A 22,159-nucleotide genomic window follows, 5' to 3' on the forward strand; every position below is an offset into this window, starting at 1 on the left:
TATGAGGCGGTCTTTGTGGAAAAAAAGCTTATTTAGTGGACTAACTTTGCACTTGAAGTATGCCCGTTCACTTACGTTTTAACAGGTCTGACGCTACTATGCGCCCCGGCTGTATCTAGGCTAACGGCTAACATGCTAACTATTATTTTTATGTCACTAGTCACTTAAAACAAATTTAGGACGATAGGAGACAGGTTGAAATAAACTGAAATTTCCCTTTAAAAAGCAGGGAAACGCTGCACCATTCTGACTGTAGACCAGGTTTTTGTTGGTCAATGGCACAATGGCTTTCTGCTGCCTCAAAATAAAAACATGGCAACAACACACCTGACCACGTCTCATTTTAAGGCCTACAGGTTCACACAGATGGGCGCAAGTAAATTTGCCACTTATATAACATGGTGGCTGGCTGTGAAAATGAGAATTGCGTTGCCCTAAGAGCAGCGATGACAGTTGCACTGCACTGTGCACTGCTTTGCACTGGGTGTCGAGATCGGAAGATCAAGATCGGGCCCTTAAAGTTGTTGCACAACTTGTTTTACTTCACTTCAAACACTCAGCACCTACAGCACACGGCTATTAATGGATGACACAAACACAGTCAGTGCAAACTGTTGAGTTTTTTTATCAAATGCTGCTCAAATGTGCATTCACAACACATAACTCGGTACAATTTAATTTGCAACTGAGAAGGGTCTGATAGCACGTATTCAAAACACTTTCCGGACTTTTCTTAATCTCGCTTGATAAATGAGCCGCACTGTGAGGAAAGAGCACTTTCTGAGCACCCATAAGCCCTCTAAACAGATTACAAAGACTTATGGGTAAATAGAGGCAGCGGGGGTGAAAAAAAAAAGTGAACATCCTTTTTAATAGAGCTTCCTGGAAGCAGAGTGCAGTAAGTGACGCAACTGTTTCTCTTCCCGTCACTCACTGATGAGAAATAAATGAATGAGATTAAGGTTTTAACGCTGCTTTGTGTGCGCGTGTGTGTGTATAAAAGTGTCAGAGGAAAAAAGACAGAGTGATATTATGATACGGCTGCAAGAGGTTCCATTTACCCTCTTTTCAAAGTGGTTTAAGGTCTGTGGTTTGTATGGGCCGCAGTGTGTGTGGGTTTGTCTGGATATGAGAGTCTGGAGGTCATCTCAGTTTCTTTCAGAGATTTTGATAGACGTGGCCCGATGTCTGACCCCTGGAGTACACTGCACGATACACGTACAGTATGTGCACACACAGAAAGGATGTTCTGATGAGTTACTGGTTAATGCTCAGTGTTCATGTTTTGTTCATCATATGTTTGGTTTTGATGTAATTTTACATGATAGTAGGTGTAATACTGATGATGTGTTATTAGGTGGAAACTGAGCTGTGGATTTGAGACCTTCACTCGAGTCAGTTACATGACAAAAATAAAAACGAGGGACTTGAGTCCCTTGAGTCCCTTGAGACCTGGCAGAAGAGCAAACACATTTCAGTCTCATGCTTTGATCTATTTAAATTTAGGAACAGCGTCAGGCAGGTCTCACATAACCACATACCTTCAGAATTGAATTATTAGGACTATACATTAAAATAACTTGGTCTCAGTTATGTAAAAACACGATTAACAGCTTTGAAGAGGAAACGTTTCAGTTGCTGTGCCATGTTGACACTCAGTTGACTTCATTTCTTCCCTCTAAATAACTTGAGAGTTGAACTGAGGCTCAAAAGGTTCAGTATGTAGGATTTAGCGGGATATATTGGTAGAAATGGAATGTGGCAGCATGGTGGGGCAGTGGTTAGCACCATCACCTCCAGGTTCTAACCCGCCAGCCAGCTGGATTTAATCACTGTAGGAAAGTTGCTAGCTGAATAGCTGTAGCGAAGGAGCACATCTCGATATTAAGCTGCAAAACTAGAATGAAATAATCTGGAATTAACTGGAAAAAATGAAAAAATCAATGCAGTTACGCTGCTCCTCATGTGTACACGTGCTCTGCTCTCTGCTACTTTCACAGAAGAAGGTTCACACCTGCTGGCTGGCTGGAGCCCTTTTGTGTGGAGTTTACAAGTTCTCCCCATGTCAGTGTGGGTTTTCTCCAGGTTCTCCAGCTTCCTCCCACAGTCCAAAGAAATGCAGGTTAATTTGTGACTCTCTGGTGTGATGTGTGAATGTGAATGGGAGTGCTTGTCTTCTCTATGTGTCAGCCCTGTTATAGTCTGATACGCAGACGGGTATGATATGACGTTGGATGGCATCAGTTTGAAACACTGCCACTAACAACGTTATATGAGGAGGTGGAAGGGTGGGTGGGATGGGTGGTGGATGGGTCCAACAAACCCCAGACTTTCTCCTGGGAGCCTGGTGTTTGCTTCCCATGTGAATGTAGAGCCAAACCATGATGTTTTTCCTTTAAAAAAAAACTACTCACGTGCTTTTGTTGATGTCCTGGCGTTGGTTGTGGCGTCCCAGAACAGCAGACGCAGGAGGATATCTAGCGTGTAATATGTAGATGTGAATGTCCACAGACACAGCGATGATATGTGACAACTTCGAACATGTTGGACAGCGTGCCGTGACAGTATGAATCCTTGCATATTCATAGGACATCAGAGGAATTGTGGTCTGAGGGTACATTGGTATATTCCGTTATGATTTGGAAAGGAAATTATATAGTTCATCCTGAGCCTTATTCAAGCTAGTTTTTCAGAAACTGTTCATTGTTTATCTCTTTGTATTTCCAGACAGTGGAATCCAAACACAGTTGGCAGCACAGTACCCTGGAGATGCTTTGTTGCTTTATGAACTGGACACCATAAACAGAGCAGCAGCTGAGTTTTAGTTTATCACAGATTTATAGTCTTGGCATGCCATTTTGTCTCTAAATGGTTGGTGGGTATACTTGAAAGCACTCTTATGAGTTATTATATTAAAGAATAAAAGATGCTACTTCTTATACTGGACAGGCAAAGTGAAATAACTACTATAGAAGTGGGGTGGGCTTTTTTTCAACACACAAAACAAGCAAGGAAGTGCTTTTTAAACATCCAAAAATCCACTGCCTGTTAAAGTAATGTTTACTGCTATTGATCCACAGTCCTGTTGAACCATTTTACAACACGGCACTGTAATAACCTTAAGCCACCTTTGGCTGTAAACTGATTTTTACTGTGTAAGAAATAAAGCAAAATTTAAGCTGGGGAGAAATAAAGAGAGAGAGGACGGGAGAAGAAAAGATCTACAGAGAAAATAAACAGCGTTTAACATGCAAACACACTCGTACACACAGCTCTTAATTGAAATTCTGTAAGTTGGTCGAAGAACACCGCAGTGTTTTGTTACATGCAGAAAATCACAGAAATGTACACACAAAGAAACGCACACAAACACACACAGCTCTGTGACAACGGCGCTCTTTTCCTCAGGAGGGAAGCTGATTCAAACATAAAAGCGGAGAAATTCATATTGGCTCCTCACACTGTCTCTGTTCTCCCCTGGGTGAGTCAACATTAGCATTCCAGTGATTTCTCTGTAATATCCTAATCTGCTGCGTGTCAGTCTGCAGTTTCCACACTTAAAATGGGATCTCATTTACAGTTGTGGACAAAACCTTGTTTCACTGCAGGTTCAGGATATTTTACAGTAGACAGATAATTACCCATGACGACCATCTGGGCTTATGTCTGCAAGAATTCTTGCCAGACAACTTTACTGTGAGCTTCTTCAGATAGCATACAGAGGAGCAACAATCAGTATGTTTGAATTCAGACACTCACCAAAATTAGTTTAATGCATTTTCCTCATAAAACGCTTGTGAAGCCAAAGTATTTAAAATCCTGCGTTGATTACATCCATGTTTATTTGCCTGTAGTCTTCTCTGCCATTGTTTCTTGTGTGCGTTCTTGTGACCGTGCACCCTGTGATGGCAGTGTCAGCAGCCAGAGTCAGTCCAGCTGATTTGGCCCGATTCTGGGGCGTCATCCATGCAGAGTCTCAGTTGACGGACGTGGCCCGGCTAACCCCCAATTTCCACCAGATGCGTGTTGGTTGCGTCTGCGCTCCGGAACAGCAGCGTAGCCGATCCGTTTCAATTCTAGTCAATGTGTGTGTTTCCACCGGCTGCGGCTGTGCTGCGTTCCGGCTCTGTCACAGCTGCAGCGCTCCGGAGCCCTCCGCAACAGAAACGCAGGACTTCTATTTTTGCCGGACGCCGGAGCACAACGCAGCAATTCAGCACAGAGCAGATCGTGTGGGGCAGGAAGTCGTGCACAGAAACAAAATAAAACATCCGGTTAATTTTCAAAATAAAATACACAGTGTTCACGGCGGATCATATTTCCCTGCACTACACCTTGAAAACGTCATAATGGGTGGAGGCAGGCCTGAAGTCAACAGGTCAGAGGTTTCCAGACGTCATTTCACCCCGTTGACACCATGAACGAGGAGATGTTAATCATGGAGGTGCACCCAAATGTCTTCCTACTACTTCTCTGGTTTTGTGGTTCTGTTTATAGAAACTACATCTTGTTATATCGCGCGATTATGCGTGAATTCGCGAGATCTCGTGGGTCCTCGTGACTCCCGCTGTCCGGCGGAGCTGCACCGCTCCACACAGCAAACGCAGCCAGTGGGTGTTGACGCACGGCGGAGCACACAGCAGATAACCAGTGCAGCCGTTCTGCAACGGACACGCATCCAGTGGAATTTCGGCGTAATTTCACCCGGCATTTTTTGCTACCTGGGAATGATTATGGATGCAACATCCTGTGAGATCGCGGAAGTAGCAGTAAGGTGGTCGGCCCAAGTGTCTGATCTTGTTGGCTAACCATCAACAGCGGTTCATTTCAAAAAGTGATTTAACTTGAATTTAGCAAATACTGCTTTGTTTTTAACAGATATTTAATAACATCAAATGCTAAATTAGCATTTTTTTTTTAGTGCACGCTCTATTCTTAATGCATACACTACATTCACATGCTTGGAATGACATAAGAAATAACTAAACCAAGAGAGTCTGGATAGCGGAGAACTATCAAATCAGAATGTGAGTGTTTTTACTGCCTAGTGGAGCACCTTGGTGCAGGCTATTGACTGGAGATTGGCAGCCCGTTACACTGCTTGGCACTGGCTTTCCATGTCCAATAGTACGTCACCAATGTTTTCAGCAACACAGATATTGTCTTAGTTTTTATCATCAAGATCTACTCTAAGCTCGTCATCTTATTTTTGTGATGGAAAAAAGGTAATTGACAAATTGACAAATTATTTTTGTCATAGTTTTCGTCAACGAAATTAACATGTCAGAGAATGTGTTGCTGATTAACGTACCTCTGTCATATTATATAAAATGAACATCGAGTCATTTATTTTCCTACAGCTTTATATCACTGATATTACTGATGTCTGATATTAAACTGGGCATCATGTTTCACTCAGTTGAACACAGATTAAATAAATCAGCAGTTACAAAAGTTTGCAAACTGCATTATTAAGGCAGAGGAGTGGAACATTAGCTGGGAAACATCATGTTTATTCACTTAACGTGCAGCTAAAATTAATATGGAATTATGTGAAATGTTTGCCAAATGTGTTATTGTCTATTAATGATTATAAGAAATCATAAATAATCTTGTAGAAGGAGAAGATATTTACCATAAGCTGGCTTGGGCTGTATTCAATTTAACAACATGTTAATAAAACAAGACACCCGAATCGCCAGTGTGCTTGGTCAAACAAGAAAACAGAGAATGCAGAGATATGATTGGTGAACTATTATCTTAACTTTACCATTGGAAAAATGCTGGTTCTGATTCAGCTCTGAAGTCGCACCCATAATTCATGTGAGATGTCATTGAAGCGAGGAATCAGGTGGAGAGCATCAATATAGTTTGAAATAAACCTCCACAAGGTACCTTTAATGCACCAGAAATTCAATTTGTGTGGAGTGGAGTAAGAGTGCATATTTGCAGAGATGTGTGTGTGTGTGTGTGTGTGTGTGTATTTCAACAGGTCCAAATTAGTGTTGATAGGCTTTATGTTCATATCCATAGATTTTTGTATTTCCTTGTACTTTTCTTTTGGTAGAAGCCTTCATCAAATAGTCTGCTTGTGCTTGTGCTTTGTTCATCACTGCTCGGAGACGTCTTTAGTCATATTTTGCACCTTTGTCTCACTGTGACTGGCAAATCCAATAACCCCGCAACTAAAAACAAACAACAAATCATCGACTGAACTGCCTCACTACAAAAGAAAAGCAGGTGTGAATCCTTGAATTCAGCAGACGTAACAACCTGCAACAAACTGCAAATGCTGTTCAGTTCTTTTCTTTGGTGGCTTTGAGTTTAGTGGTATTGATTAGATGAAACACTTTGGATGATGCTGAAATCTCTTCAAGAACTAAAAGTACATCCAATCACCTTTAAACTGGGTCGCACTGCTAAAGTGATGGATGGCAGTGTATTCCTGATTTGCTGTTGATTGGTTGAAAAGAAGCTAACGGGCAGCAGGTGGAGGGTTGAGTGTTGATTGGTTTCGTGTGACTGTAGAAACCTGCACAACTGGTGGAACTTCATGACATGGCGGAAATATGAAGTATGACAGTATTCATGTCAAAGTAAGATGTTAATCTTTAATAGCACAAACTGTCTGTTTCATGACTGTTATTTTTTCATATGGTGAAACCAAAACTGACTCATGCTGCATTCACGTGGATTCAAGCAGTCGACAGCAAACTAGATGTCATTTCAGTGGAATACAAGCAAAGGTAATCGTCAATGGCTTTGTTGTGTAAAGTTAAAATATTTAGGGCCCTATTTAGATGGTCTAAAGCGGAAGGCGGAGGGCGCATAATCCATGTCGCAAGTGTCATTGCTATTTAGATGCAGGCGCAGTTGTCACTTTCACGCCCTGCGCCCCCGTCGTCTAACTAGAAAATGAACTTGCGCTTCTCTGGGTGTGTTGGTCTAAAAATGAGGAGTGGTCAGGCGCAGTCATGGCGCGTTGCTAGTTAGATGACATAAAAAGCAAATGCACCATTGACCAACAAAAACCAGGTCTAAAGTCAACGGCGCAGTAGTCTCGCTCACCAGACCTTTCTCAAGAAAAGAAAGGTCTGGCTGTGCCGACTCTCACTTTAAGATTGGAGAAAAGCTTTTTTTATTTCTTTCAACCAATCACAATTGTTCTTGGCGGTGCCACAGCAACGGTGCGCTTGAAAACTGCTACACAACCGGAGGAGTGAAACATTAGCTGAGAAACATCATGTTTATTCACTTAACGTGCAGCTAAAATTAATATGGAATTATGTGAAATGTTTGCCAAACGTGTTATTGTCTATTAATGATTATAAGAAATCATAAATAATCTTGTAGAAGGAGAAGATATTTACCATAAGCTGGCTTGGGCTGTATTCAATTTAACAACATGTTAATAAAACATGAATCGCCAGTGTGCTTGGTCAAACAGGAAAACAGAGAATGCAGAGATATGATTGGTGAACTATTATCTTAACGTTACCGTTGGAAAGGTAAGTGGTAGGGCGGGACTTCAGCGGGTGGCTCGTTCCACCCAATGAGAGGCTGATCTATGCAGCGAACTTCTGCCCACTCAGACTAACGCCGCAGTATTTCGCTGTTAAACAAGTTAGTAATATGCGTCTCTAGGCGGGTGCACAACGCACGTGCACTCTGCTCAGACACACATGGAGCAGCCACATATGCAAAAGNATGTTATACTAGGCTACATTATATTATATTATTATATTGTTATCTGAGTGTAGAGAGGACACACATGCAAATAAGAGGCAGAACACAGCTCTAGGAAACATGTGAAAACAATTAACAAACGTGGGTGGGGGAGAAAATGCTGAACAGGTCCTATAGCTGCAGGATCAGCACCTTGGGGAGCTGCGTGGCAGTCCTGACAGCTGTGCTCTGTTATATGATGAAAACAGGTTTGAATAATATTCCACAGATATTTAGTAAGATCTTTCTTGTATTAGTGATCCCACGCCTGCTTTACCTCGGGTGCCTGCCTGTTGTCCCCGTAGATCTGGTTCTGACGGGCCTTCACCTCCCGCACGAGGAGATCCGTCTCCTCAGCTGTAAAACGCTCACTCTTTGCAGTTGGTAGGTCCGCCATCTAACTAGCTCTCTGCCATGCGCTCCAATCGCGCCTCTTTTAAAGGGAATAAGAGGTGACACTCTGATTGGCTTACTGAATGATACGCCCAAAACACACCCATGACTAATTCACACAGTAAGTCCAACCCTTTTAGACTCTCCGCCATGGCGCACAGTCTAAGAACGCGCTGTCTAACTAGCAAGTGACTGGGACACGCCCATGCGCTGCACGCCTGGCGCTTTGCGTTTTAGACCATCTAAATAGGGCCCATAAACTTTCTAAAGCCTCTGCAACAGAATACAACTGGATGTTACACAGATGATCTGGACAAATAGAAGCTCATGATTTTGGTGCAACAGTACCCACAAATTTATAATCAGTGCTTGAAATTCTATGGAGACAACCATAGATGAAGGATACACCCAGTGCCGTTTTCCTTTTAGTATCCATGTTTGAGATAAATTAATGAACTTACTTTTTGGTGGAATTTTACCACCAAATTTCTAATTTATGAATCAAGTTTGCAATAGAATGCTGCATGTATCGCTGTATGCATTACTATAAAAATCACCTTAAATAATTGTTACGTTCTGACCGGTCGAGGGTTCAGGAGTAACAATAATAAAAAAACAATACATACCCGGGGAGGGAAAATGAAGCGCTGGTAGGGTAAATGTAAGCCAAATATTTTATTAACGAACCCAAAATGTAAACACGAACACAAAACAATCCTCCAAAAACTGAGGATGACATGGACCATAACCATAAACTGAAAACAGTCCACTCAAAAGGAGGGACGATAATGCACAATAAATAAAACTCAGAAAAACTCCAGATCTTAGGAACTACACGAAAATCACTACACACTAGTAGAATATTACTCTTGACGTCGGGTACACAAAAACACTGCGAGGTGGTGAGACAAGGTTCCTGTGAGCACTGTAGCGGTCCACTGACAGCCGGCGGCCTCGGTCCACTCTCCTTTATACACCATCGATTGCTGATTGGCACCAGCTGTGAGGCACCATCCAGGGCACACACACACCTGTAACACACACACACACACACAACCCAAACTCTATGGCACGTAACAATAATAGACAGGGTTTATGGTTCCACCACTGAGAGGAGGACGGCCTAATTTTCAAGCTCTCCAACGGTTTTGTAGAATCCCCCCCAAAGACCTTGACTCTGTCAATCTTTGAGTTTATTCTGCTCAATCATGGACAGAGGAGTTACGACCAGAAGTAGGACAACCCTGAACATGACACAAAACGATCCTGAACAGAGACAAGGTGACGTTGGCTGAAGCAGCTCTCTGCAAAGCGTTCTTAGCAAACATTTGGAGTTCAGAGAGATAACAGAGTACAACTTTCAGACATCAAACGAGAACTCGAGAGAGCAAATGACAGACTTCACGAGGCAGAGGGGAGAATTAATGATATGGAGACTGTTCTTCAAACAGCATCAACACTAATCAAGCAGCTAACGCAACACCAAGCTAATCTGGAGGCCAGGCTAATGGACCAGGAGGGTCGAGCACGGAAAGATAATTTAAGGATTTACGGAGTATCCAAAATATTTTTATAAATATGTTTTATTCCACTCCTTTTAAAAAAAAATACCATCTTGACTTACTGTCATAAGTCTGTCTTGTTTGCCATGCGAGTCTTGTTTGGTTCCACACTTTAAAGACGTGCCTGCCAGAAGCTAATCAACACCTACTGCGTAGAAACATTCAACTCGGATGCACATCCTTTTCTCTAAGTCTTCCATATGGTATATTTACAGTCTACAGTTCGAAAGTGTGTAGCAATAGTATATGTGTGGCTTTTATGTGTGAAAAAAAAACCTCATAAGGGCAGTGACATGAATTTGTTTTTAGCCTGCGTCAATCTTGAAAGTACAAAAAAAGAAAACATAATGAAATGTAGTGAAAATGAATTATTTGCACTAAAAAGAACCCAGACGTTAAAGGTTTTTGTGGTAATCAAGCTGTTGAGTATAATTTTCAGCACTAAACATCTCTGACTGGTCAAATGGAAGCCATCTGATATTCCCTTTGAGTAAACTGGTTGCCAGGAATTGCCAATTACTGTCTGCCAAGTTTGATACAAGTCTCCCCTTTAACTACAGTTGGGTATCGTTTGAGGTCAGGAGAGATTCAGCTGCCAGTAGTGTTGCTTTCGTCAACGAAAAGTCAAATCAATATCACGTGACGAAAACGAGACGAGACGTGGTGGTCATGTGATGATAACTATAATTAAATATATAATGCAATATTGTTGACGAATAAAAACCAGACTAAATGTGGTTTACAAAATAAAACCTCTGCTAAAATGTCCCTTCATTTTGACCAAGACGAGACGAAATAACGTTATAATGTTTAGTCGCGTTATTATTATTATTTTGCATTATAATGTTTAGTCGCGTTATTATTATTATTTTGCAGTATTTCTGTTTCCTAGGCTGTGCGTCGCGCTGCGCAGACGGATTACAGCCGTGACGATATACGGTACAACATCACTTGCTCCCATGTGATATTGCTTTTATACAACAGTTCAACAACAGCTTAAACAGCAATGCTGAGTAAGGAAATGTTAACAAAAGGTGATGAAATAAATTATTTAAGTATGTTATGTAGCTCCGCGAAAAAAAAAACAGTTCCCCCAGTCTGTTGCCAGGCAACGCAGCACACACGCCAGGAACTCACAAGCTACTTTGTATTTACATTGATCTGCAACGTTGGCAAACCTGGATGTTGGCCGGATTCAGCTTCCACTCTCCCTCATCCTCATCAGTACCTCATCAGATGATCATTGATAATTCCTGACCGTGTTCGCTTCATTTTTGCTCCTCTCCAGTTTGTCAAGGTCAGCTGATGTTACACAAACACACCTGGAGGTCTGCACAGAAGAGTCCTGGCTTTCCGTTTCCTCGTCGTCTCCTGACGACCACTCATAATTTAATTCAAATGTAATTTTGGGGAAAATATCCATCTTCTTGGTGTAACGCTATAGTGTCAGTTTGCGTCAATGTAGCGAGTGTGACAGTTGGTTAATTAACGGTTGTATTTATATTTATTACACGGCTCTATTAAATGCTGTATTCTGATTGGTCAGTCGCGGCATTCAGAGGTCTGATATTACTGTGTAATGACCGTTGCTATGTAGCCCAGCGTTGCTAGGGACGCTGCCCTGACAAGGAGATTCAGCCGTTGCCGGCAGGGCAGGGTGCGCGTCGGGGTTCTATTCCCCTGTCGGGAGTTATTTTCCCAGTATTCACCGGCTCATTATACATTATCCCTTACTTATAACACCTGTGAGCGGAGTGATTTTACTGTTACAAGTCCCAGTGATGTTATACTCTATATCAGCACTCACGGAATGCCTCTCGTCCAATCAAATTACTCGGTCGGAACTAACTGTTGTATAAATAAATATATATTTAGCTCTAACTAGGAGCTAATTTAGAAAAGAAAATTTTGGTTTGGTTATACTATACTAGGTACTTATACTATATTGACTGGGTATAATAGAATTGCATTACTAAAAAGAGACTAAAATACAATTTTCATTGACTAAAACTAGACTAAAATGTCATCAGTTTTCGTCGACTAAAACGAGACGAAAATAGTCATGGATTATTCTGACTAAAATAAGACTAAAATGCTCAGACTTTTAGTTGACTGAAACTTGACTAGACAAAAAAGAGTATGAACGTGACTAAAACTAATAAAAACTAAAATGACAGTTTGACACAAAGACTAGACTAAAACTAAAATTAAAACAGGCCGCCAAAAACAACACTAGCTTCCAGACATTTCTCCATTATTTGTTTCAGTGTGGCTGAGACTCTCACTACAATGAGAACGGCCAGCTCACTTCAAAGTGGTAAATATCTGACGCTTAAGCAATGACTTTGAGATACCGACAAAAAAAAGATAAGTGAGGGGCTGCTGTTATTGTTTTATCGGCACCCGGCAGCGTCGTGGGGAAAAGTGGCGGGACAACAACAAAAGTCAAGGTCACAGAAGTCCAACAAGAGTAGAGCTGGCGGGAGGGGTGGAGGATGGATCCAACAACCACCAACTTTCACACGGGAGGCTGGTGTTTGCTTCCCAAAACATTGTAAACCTCTATCAGTCATTATTTTTGGTTGGGCATGTGCTTCTGCATTACAAATACTAATGGTATATTTGATTTTTCTAATTGTGCACTTGATGTCACTGCCAAAAGAACACACACACTTAACTCCTCCTTAACCTCTCGACACACTGTCTGCTGTTGATGTCTGACTGAGTTCCACTTCAACAGTTCAATGGTCTCCATGTTCACTCCTGTGCATTATAGCATTTAACAGTCAAATATAATCACCTGCATCGACTGACAGCTATTTAAAAAAGTACCCGTGAAGGCCATAGCAGCCCAGCAGGCTAAGGCACAGACCATGTAGCCACGAGACCTCTGGTTTGAATTTGGCCTGGGGCCTCTCATGCATGACCTGCCCCTCTCTCCCTCCCTGTGTTTCCTGTCACTCTCAACTGTCAAACTGTCCAATAAAGGCAAAATATCCAAAAAGGATTTCTACACCTGCACTGCTCGAAAACGGGAGTCCCACTTTTATGCAGGTCTCTCCCATCAGTGTTCTCCTGGAAGGTTTCAGGAGTTCAAATATATCCCTACACACACACACACACACACACACACACACACACACACACACACTAATAGTAAAGACAAGGTTTGCAAAATTCTGCATCAACAGACTGGTGTGAAATTGGATCCTCCTGGTAACTGTTGCCACAACTTTCTCTCAATAATCAGTTAAAGTAATGGCTTTGGGAAAATGACTTGTTCTGCTTTTTAGATCTGATGTGATAACTGCAAGTTTGATGCTACCGCCATGAAATGTGGTGTCATGTAACGTGTTAAAATTGAGTGCCGGATCCATGGTAACAGTGCCAGTGGAAGGTCATTTAGGACAACACATTCTCTCTCCGACCTCATCACATAACATTTGGTCATGGACTTTCCACGTCCACATGTGACGTCCAAGGTACCCTGGGTGTGTTGGTTGTTGACATTCTGGGACGCCGTGTCAACTTCAGCCTGCATGCATTGTCTGTTTTCAAAATACACTTCTGTTTTCACAGGAAATGCACATTTGCATACAGTCTCTTTCAAAATAAAAGCACTATATCAGTACAGCACAGACATTTTTTATTTTATTTTTCTCCCTTCAACAACAGCTGTATGTGGTTGGGTTTTGGAGAAAAACAGGGTTTGGCTTTACAAGCTTACAGGAAGTGAACACTGCCCCCCCCCGGGTGAAAGTCTGTGGTTGTTGGACCCGCCCACCCTACTCAGACTTCCGCTGCCTTCACTTTTGTTCTTGTCCCGTTGCGTTTCAGCCTTTGGGCCCTCTTCAACAAACATATTGTGACACAGGTACACTGATCTGTAATATAGGCCACACCTTTGTCACGTAGCTGATAATGATTATATGATCATGCTACACCATTTGAATGAGCAAAAAACAAAACAATTTTGAGGCACCCAACAATTCAAGACCTTTAAACCAAAACCCTGACAGGTCCCGTTGTGTCATGGTTTGGCTTAACATTCACACAGGAAATGAACAGCGGCTGAAAGTCTGGGGTTTGTTGGACCAATCCATCTCCCTCTCCGCCCGCCCAATGGGGGCTCTCCAGCTCGTCATATTATGTTCCTACCGGCGGTGTTTCAAACTGATGCCGTCAAGCAGCTTTTACACTGACGCACCTCTTGCAGCTGTATAATTTGCTGCCAGGTGGTGGTATAAACTCATGCCAACAGGGGGCGTATCATCCTGCTGTGAAAGATGCTTTTTGTGTCAGTGCCTGATGCCAAAATCACTGGCACAACGGTGATATGTGACAAGTTAAGAATGAAAACAGGCCGTCATTTCACACATTTCTGTGAGATCAGGTTGACCTTACGACCCAGAAACTTGATTACAAGACAATCCATGTTGTCTTTGTTGGCCCTGGATCATTTGCGAAACAAATATATGCTTGAACATAATCAAATATTCGATTAAGGAATTCATCTGATTAACATGAGTTGCTTCAGACTGATATTGATCTTTACATGACATAGAGAATAATGGCTGAAGACCCCTCCCCCAGTATAAGGCAACAAATATGGACATTTATCAACCTGTAAATGTCACGTCTTAACACTGTAACACTGATTCAGATGACGTATAAACAGCTCTGCAGTTGTAAAACACACGAACCTTCGTGCACGATCTCTGCCTCTGTCTTTCTCCCACATCCAGGGTATAAACAATCGAGCCCATAATATCAACTGGGTGATGTAATCACTACAGCGATGTGATCCACTTTGTTTCCGCGGGTAACTCACTTAGAGACACATTACGCTGGATGGATGAATGGACAGATGGAGGGATGAATGGATTGGAGAGAGGAGGCAGGGTGAAGGAAAGAAAAAGGAGATGGATGAGTGTGGGAGAGGGAGGGAGAGCAAATGGATGGTGGAGGTAGAAGAGGTGGTAGTGAACAGAAAAGGAGAGGGAGGAGTGTAAAGAGGAGATGAACCCATGTGAAAAGTGGAGGAGAGTCAAAGAGATAATTTGTTGAAAGTTGAGAAAAGATGACATATATTGGTAAAAACAGTGAACAAGAGAGGTGAGGTGAGGTGAGGTGAGGAGAACCCAGTCAAAGAGAAGTGAGGAATGAACTAGTGACTTCGCGAGAACATGACAGAGATAGAAGCAGAGTGATATTAGATAAACTAATTACAACAGACCCTCCTTTTCCTGCACTCTCGCTGCCTCCGTCTATATCCATCCATCTCTTCTGCCGGTCATTGCCTCACTCTCTCCGACTTTCCCGGAATATAAGCGTGATGTTTTCCCGCCGATGGCGAGCGGCTCTGCTTCCCGCAGGCTCTTTAAAGTGAAATCAGATACGTATACATCCAATCGGAAAGCTTTTAACTAGCAGAGCTACGGGTTGCCGGGTGGGTAAAGTATTTAGCAGTCGGGACACTCAGTGTGTGTGTGTGTGTATGTGTGTGTGTGTGTGTGTGTGTGTGTTGTGTGTGTGTGTGTGTGTGTGTGTTGTGAAGTATGTCAGTGAGTGAGGAGTAAAGCATTTAGTGGTCAGGGGACTCAGGAACTCTTCAGCCTGATTAAACCCAAGTGTTTATGCAGCCGTGTGTCTTCAAGTAACCTCTCACACCCAGAAAATATATAATACAACTAATATATGTATGTGAGAAACACCTCACCCTGACACATGAGGCTCTACAGATTTAAAACGTAAACTCTGTGTTCAGTAATGTTTTCAGAGGAAGATTAGCTCAAGGAAAGGAATTATGGTTGGATGTGATGTGATGTTATGTGTGCATCTAACTTATAAAGCTTTACACAAGACACAAACAGCAGTCTCATGGGTCAAAGTCCTGAGTTTGTTTGTATGTTTATACAGGGGCGTAAATATAGACAGTGCAGGCAGAGGCAGAAACAAGTATGAACATATAAAAGGGAGTTCCTTATCAGCTGTGAGGGTCCAAAGGACAGAGGGATGTCGTATGCTGTAAAGCCCTGTGAGGCAAATTGTGATTTGTGATACTGGGCTTTATAAATAAAATTGAATTGGATTGAATGATGGCTGACAGCCTGCAGTGCATAGGTCACATGATCACTGCCTCCCGACATATGATTACACAAATTATTGTGCATGACTTTTTGTTGGCATAAGAATTTGACAATTTCTCAGTCTCTTAACTTAAAAATATTTCCTGATCTTCATGGTTAACTTCGGTATTTTTCAACCTGGAGCCTATTTTCTCATGTTTTTTGTGTCAAGGGACCAATGGGAACCTTTTCTTTGTTTTTTTAATTGGTCCAGTATTGAGTGAGAGGGCTGCAGCCAACAATTGCCATGGAGCATTTGTGTGCCGTCAATTTATGTCCACTAAATGTGCTTATTTTTACCACTGACAGACTCAAATTGATATTATAAGTATCTGACAACATTATGGATGATCCTCAAAAAAGAAACCTTTTTGATGAAGAGTGAAATCCTTTTTGTTTAACCTGAAACATCCCAGATATCGCCATTGTCAAACTCACCAGATTCCATTTAAATTAACAGTAATTTTATTATCGTAAAACACACTTCATCCAAAGTCAACTGACACCAAATACAACTCACTAAAGCTGTCTTGGTTCATTTTTCACTGTTGCAACAATTACCCACTCTTGTTTGGTTGATATATGCCCTTAATTCACCCAGTCAGATGTGGAGATATGCTGACTCTATACATGCTAAAATTACCATTTATTGAAATGGAGTCTGGTAATTTCAGCCATGGCAATTTTGGGGCAGTTTCTAGTTAAACAAAAATTATTTTACTTTTCAACAAAAAGTCCTGTCTCTGTAAGTATTCTTCCCATAATGTTGTCAGACACTTAGGAGAACAATCTGAGCCCGTCAGTGGCAAAAACAAGTGCCTTTAGTGGGCGTACACTGACAATGCACAAATGCCCCTGGTGGTTACAGTGCAGCCTGTTTCGCACTCTTGCTCAATGCCCGACCAATTTCAAAACATTTTTTCCCATTAGTCTCTGAGACACAAAACATGGGAAAATATGGTCCAGGTTGAAAAATAAATATGTTACGCTTTAATCACAATATTAGCAATCATTTATTGCACACTGTATTCTTGTACTTTTGTTAAGATTCGAGCCGCAACCAATGAGCATCAGTTAATTTAATTTTTTTTCTTTCTTTCACACGTCGGAATAGTGAAAAATGTCCCACAGTCCCAAAGTGACGGCCTTTCTCGCCCAACCAACAGTGCAAAATCGAAAAGTGTTCAATTACAGTGACCATAAGCAGCAAACGTTTCTGTTGGAGTTCTCTGTTGATCATCCTGCAGGCTTGTGCACAACTTCAGCAGAGGTAGAGCAGAAAATCCTCACCATTATGTACTTCAAAAAAAAAAAAAAAATATAAAGTAAAATGCACTTAAAAAAGGGACATGGCAAAACAAGCAAAAACACCACAACTGAAGTACATGAAAAATATAATTTTTTAATATTTTATAATATTTGGTTCATTTTTTTTCCATTTCTACTTCACCACATCACACACTAATTGGTGATTCTGGTCGTGGTATCAGATGCAACCGACCTCATTTAGTGGCATCGCGAACTCCTCCTGGTGTGCGCACTGTCGCCCAATATATTGGCAGTCGTCATGCATTATTTGATTCATGTCTCATATATGCATCTGACCCCATGATGGTGTTATTGTCGATACACTTAAGTGCGTATATTGAATATTGGATGTTTGCATACTTGTGATTTTCTACTGTGCAGCATTTTCTTTGTCATCTGTCCTTAGTGGTCATACTTCAAATCCCTCATCCCAGGACACATTGACCGTGTGTGTGTGTGTGTGTGCGTGTGTGTGTGTGTGTGTGTGTGTGTGTGTGTGTGTGTGGAATTTTTCACTGTCTGCCAGCAGGACTACTTAGCAGAAACCTCTCATAGATTTCAAGGCCATGAATTATTCACAAAGGAAAAAGTCTATCCTCCTGTTTCCTTTCTTTAACCCCCCACCACACACACACACACACACACACACACACACACACACACACACCTCCCTCCATGTATAATTACATTAGGGTGACTGGGATTGCACTTCACACACTGGTGGGAAAAAAGAAATCCACAGTTGTGAAAGTTCCTCTTTCTTCGGCAAAATGGATCCACTCCATTTTCAATAATCAAGGTGCACTGTGTAATAATTTCACGCCCGCTCCCGTCGTCCCGCTGCCGAATTATTTATTGGAACACGTTCACCGGTGAAGCATAAATCACCAAAAACAAACAATCTCCCTCTTTCTCTGAATATTAAAATAAAGGCAGATACGGCAGCTAAAAGGGGGATTTCATTAGCATAATGAACAGCAGGAGTGAGAGAAAGAGTCTTTTTCATTAGGTTGTGTGTATAATCCACAGTATTTGAAAGCAAGGTTAAGGGATGTGTTTAATTGCCTGCTTAGAGGGGTTTTTGTAAATTAATTGCTCTGGGACTATGCACTGGAGCGGAAATGGAAGAGCAGTGTTTGCATGATGTCATCCACCAAAATTGATTTTTGAAGATATTTGCAGACACTGTCACACCTGTGGAAGGAATCGTAAAGCCACATTAGGCCTGTTTATAGAGCTTTCACTCTAGATGGACGGGGAAAGAACAGAAGTGAATCCTTAAATATTGTTATTGTCGTGTCAACCAGTGGCGTATCAATCAAAGAGAAAAATGCAGCTTGATAAGAGTGAAAGGATGGGATTACATACAGATTAGTATTTGCGTCCTTGGATAGATGTTATGGTCAAACTTTTTTGTGAGTGAAGATGAGGCTACAATAAAGTTTATTTTCAAGTGAGCTGCCTGCTGCTGTAACTACTGTATTTCCACAACTGTAAGCTGGTACTCCACATATTTACGGAGCCATGCAAACCAAGACATTGTCGATCCTGCAAATACTTCACAATAAAAAGCCTTGTAATAACAAATAAAGGGATTCTGTCCACAGAAACGTTGTCAGGGGACTTTTATTTTGAAATGGAAACCGGGAGTGTTGAGTCCAAAATGATTTACTTTTGGCTTTTTCATGTTTGTGACTGATATAAACATTGAAACTGTAGCAAAAGGTGGTATGATGTCAATCTGTCACTGTGATGTAAACTACAGGTTAGTGGGCATTCTGGCGGTGGCCATCTTGGTTTTATGGAGCCAGAGATGACCATATTTGGATGATCCAAGTGTCCTGAAGCCCCGACATAAAAAGAAAAAAGTCAATTGAACTCTGTTTTTAGCTTCATTGTAGCCTGTAGCTCTAACTGCCTCTCTGTACACCACGCACGTGTATGTGCGCTTGCGCCCGAGACCAGCGAAAGCACGTGAATACACATGAAGGCGGTGCCCACGTCTCACAGTCTCACGCAAGCGCACACGGTGCCCATAGAGGCAGTCAGAGCTACAGGCTACAATGAGGCTAAAAACAGAGTTCAAATGACATTTTTCCAAACAACTTTTTATGTCAGGGCTTCAGGACACTTGGATCACTACGGACGAGCAGTATGGAGATATTTTGTGGTTTCAATTATGTGTTTTTGGACATTTGAATCTGGGGCGCCGTCAGCCTCCATTAGGTGGAGTTGTGTTGCTACCTCCTCTCCCCTTGGATCTCCGCAAGTGATTTGAGGACTCTAAAACTTCACCTGAGCCTCCCTCGGCATATGGGTGAGTAGATAATGGCTGAATTTTCATTTTTGGGTGCACTATCCCTTTAAGTGGCCATTAGCAGTTTTTGGCACTTGTACTTTTCAGCTTGGAGGTCGCCGCTTGGTGTGAAACCAAAAGACAACTTATGTCACATGACATCTCTTTCAGTTTCTATAAAACACATAGTTTTTTAAACCCAAACCGTGATTGTTTTTCTAAACCAAGTAGTTTGTTACTGAAACCTAAAGACGGAAGTTTATTTTGAAACACACTGTTGTATCGAATTAGTGTAAATGGACATGAAAACTGTTTTGTCCAAACTGATGCTACAGGATATGTAGTGCGTCATATTTTGAAGCAAAGGGCCACTGACCAAGCTGCTATTATGCAAACATATTAGTGCCCACCTATCTGTGTATTTTGGCACAGCCAATCAGATGTATTTATTTTTTATTCAACCAATTTTTAACCAGGTAGGTCCCGTTGACACCAACAAACCCTTTTTCAAGGGAGACCTGGCCAAGACAGCAGCATACAAAAAAGTTACAGCCAAACAACAACACAATAAAAAACAGAAAAGACATACAGCAACATGGAAATAATTAAACACCTACACACAACGACAAGAACCGACTGATTCATCCTTATACTTATGAGACCTTTACAGTCAGAGAGACCAATTTATGTAGCTTCAACTCATTTTGAAGGTTTTTCCAAGTGAGAGGAGCAGAGCACATATCATTACAGTGTGCATGCACTTATGTTTCTGCTAGCTGAGATTCAAATGATTCATTTGATTAGAATTTGCTTTATAATTTTGTGCACGCTGTTATTGTGTCTTTAAATAACTGAAAATAAATCAGTTGAGACGTAAAAGGGACTGATGTCAAGGAAACTGAAAAGTAAATGAAATAAAAAGTACATGTATGGTGTCTTCCTGTCCAGTTCGAAGACTAAAACAGATTTGAGTGACGTTTTTGTTTGTTTGGTTTTTTTCTGATGTCTATAAAGTATGTTGCTTTTGACTGTTCTACTGTGCATGTTTTTGTGCACATGCTTCTTCTCTGTCTATGAGACATCTCTATTAGATTATGCATGTGTGTGGTTGGCGGTGAGGGAGTGGGCGGGTCGGCTGTGTCAGACCAACAGATAGAAAATCAATAGTATGAAGAAGCTGCCCACGACAGCCGCAGCCATATTTACCAGCCCACACATCAACCTTCATGTACAGATCATACGAAAGCCACACTGACACGTTCCAGCTATTTTAAGTAACCTCTTGACTCGTGTCCTTCTCCTCTGTGAAGCCATCCCAGTGGTGCACCTCTTGATAAATGTCACTGGTGTGGATGGATTCATACTTTATACTGGGAGAAACACAGTAACGGAGACACAGAGACAGATTAGCTGTGGGTGTTTCTTGTCTCAGCTGACAGGAGGCATGAAACTCATCAGTCAGCTTTAAAAAATCTTTACTTCTCATGGAAAAAAATAAGAGTAATCAATAATAAAATGCAATACATAATAAAATAAAGCAAAAGGTTATTCAGCAGTTCAGCAGTGTCAATTCAACAACTAATAAGCCTCACAGGATAGTTGATTCTGATTGGCCGCAGGGTATGCATTATTTTCAGACAATTGTATGGTGCTGACATAGTGGCCTCATAAGTGTTCTAAATTAATACTGATAGCTGGAGGGCTGCTTGTTTCTGCAGATACACGGCTATTACTAATAGTGTTTATTTCTTGAGTGACACAGATAGTGTCGATGTAAAGTTCCCATTCGGAGAGGTTAAAACAAACTTGACTTAAAATTGTCTACATACCTTTGGTCTGGCATGACATGAATGCAGTTTAGTTTGCAGCAAAGTCCTCCTGCCTTCTGTTGTGCCCAGTTCAGACCAAAGATTCGCAACGCAACATGTTGAAACAGGCAACTACTTTCATGTACAGCAAGCAGCAGAAGCCACCCACTGTCCGACACCGTGAGGACAGAAATGGAAGGTTCGGTGGGCGGCGGGGAAGGAGAACCTGGCGCAGCAAGCAAACACACCGTCTGCCAGTCAAGTCAAAATGACACTGTCTGCGGTCACTAAAAGCTGATTGGCCATTGAAACAGGTGACCAGCCTTAAATTCTTAAACCAGCAACCTGTGATTTGACCAACTGATTCACAGGTGACACCATCAGCCGGCTTGAGTTGAGGCCAGTTCACACTGCTGCAACTTTCCTCTGCAACGTTCTAAAGTGGTTTCATCTCGTCGCAAATCTTTGGTTTGAACTTGACTTTATACCCAGATGGGCATAAAATCAGACTGTAATGTGAAGTTCCAAAAGTGGCACTGGAGTCTTTAACAGTCTTCCTCTTGTCTGCTCATAGACCAGATCACTGCGATGCTGCGCTAACACTTCTGGCTAGAAAACAGGCGATTGTTTTTAATTGCAAAAATATGTGAGATTTGCAAACATGTTTCTTTCTGTTGTCAGTTTCAGCTGTAACTGTAACTTCTAAAGATATATCGTTGAAGATGGTGGTCTCACCTGTTTGATGTTTCTGCTTAACTATTGTAATCCAAGGTATTCTTCTTCTTCTTCTTTCTTCTTCTGAGGAAATCATACTTCCCATGGGTGAAAACTCACCAAACTTTGCACAAAGGTCCAGTCTCATGCCAGATATCCTCAGCTGTAACCTCAAGCCAATAGTCCTGATGGTGGCGCTACAGCAAGCGTCTAAAGTTCAAAACT

The sequence above is a fragment of the Epinephelus moara genome, chromosome 19 (genome assembly GCF_006386435.1).
Source record: "Epinephelus moara isolate mb chromosome 19, YSFRI_EMoa_1.0, whole genome shotgun sequence".
Lineage (NCBI taxonomy): Eukaryota > Metazoa > Chordata > Actinopteri > Perciformes > Serranidae > Epinephelus > Epinephelus moara.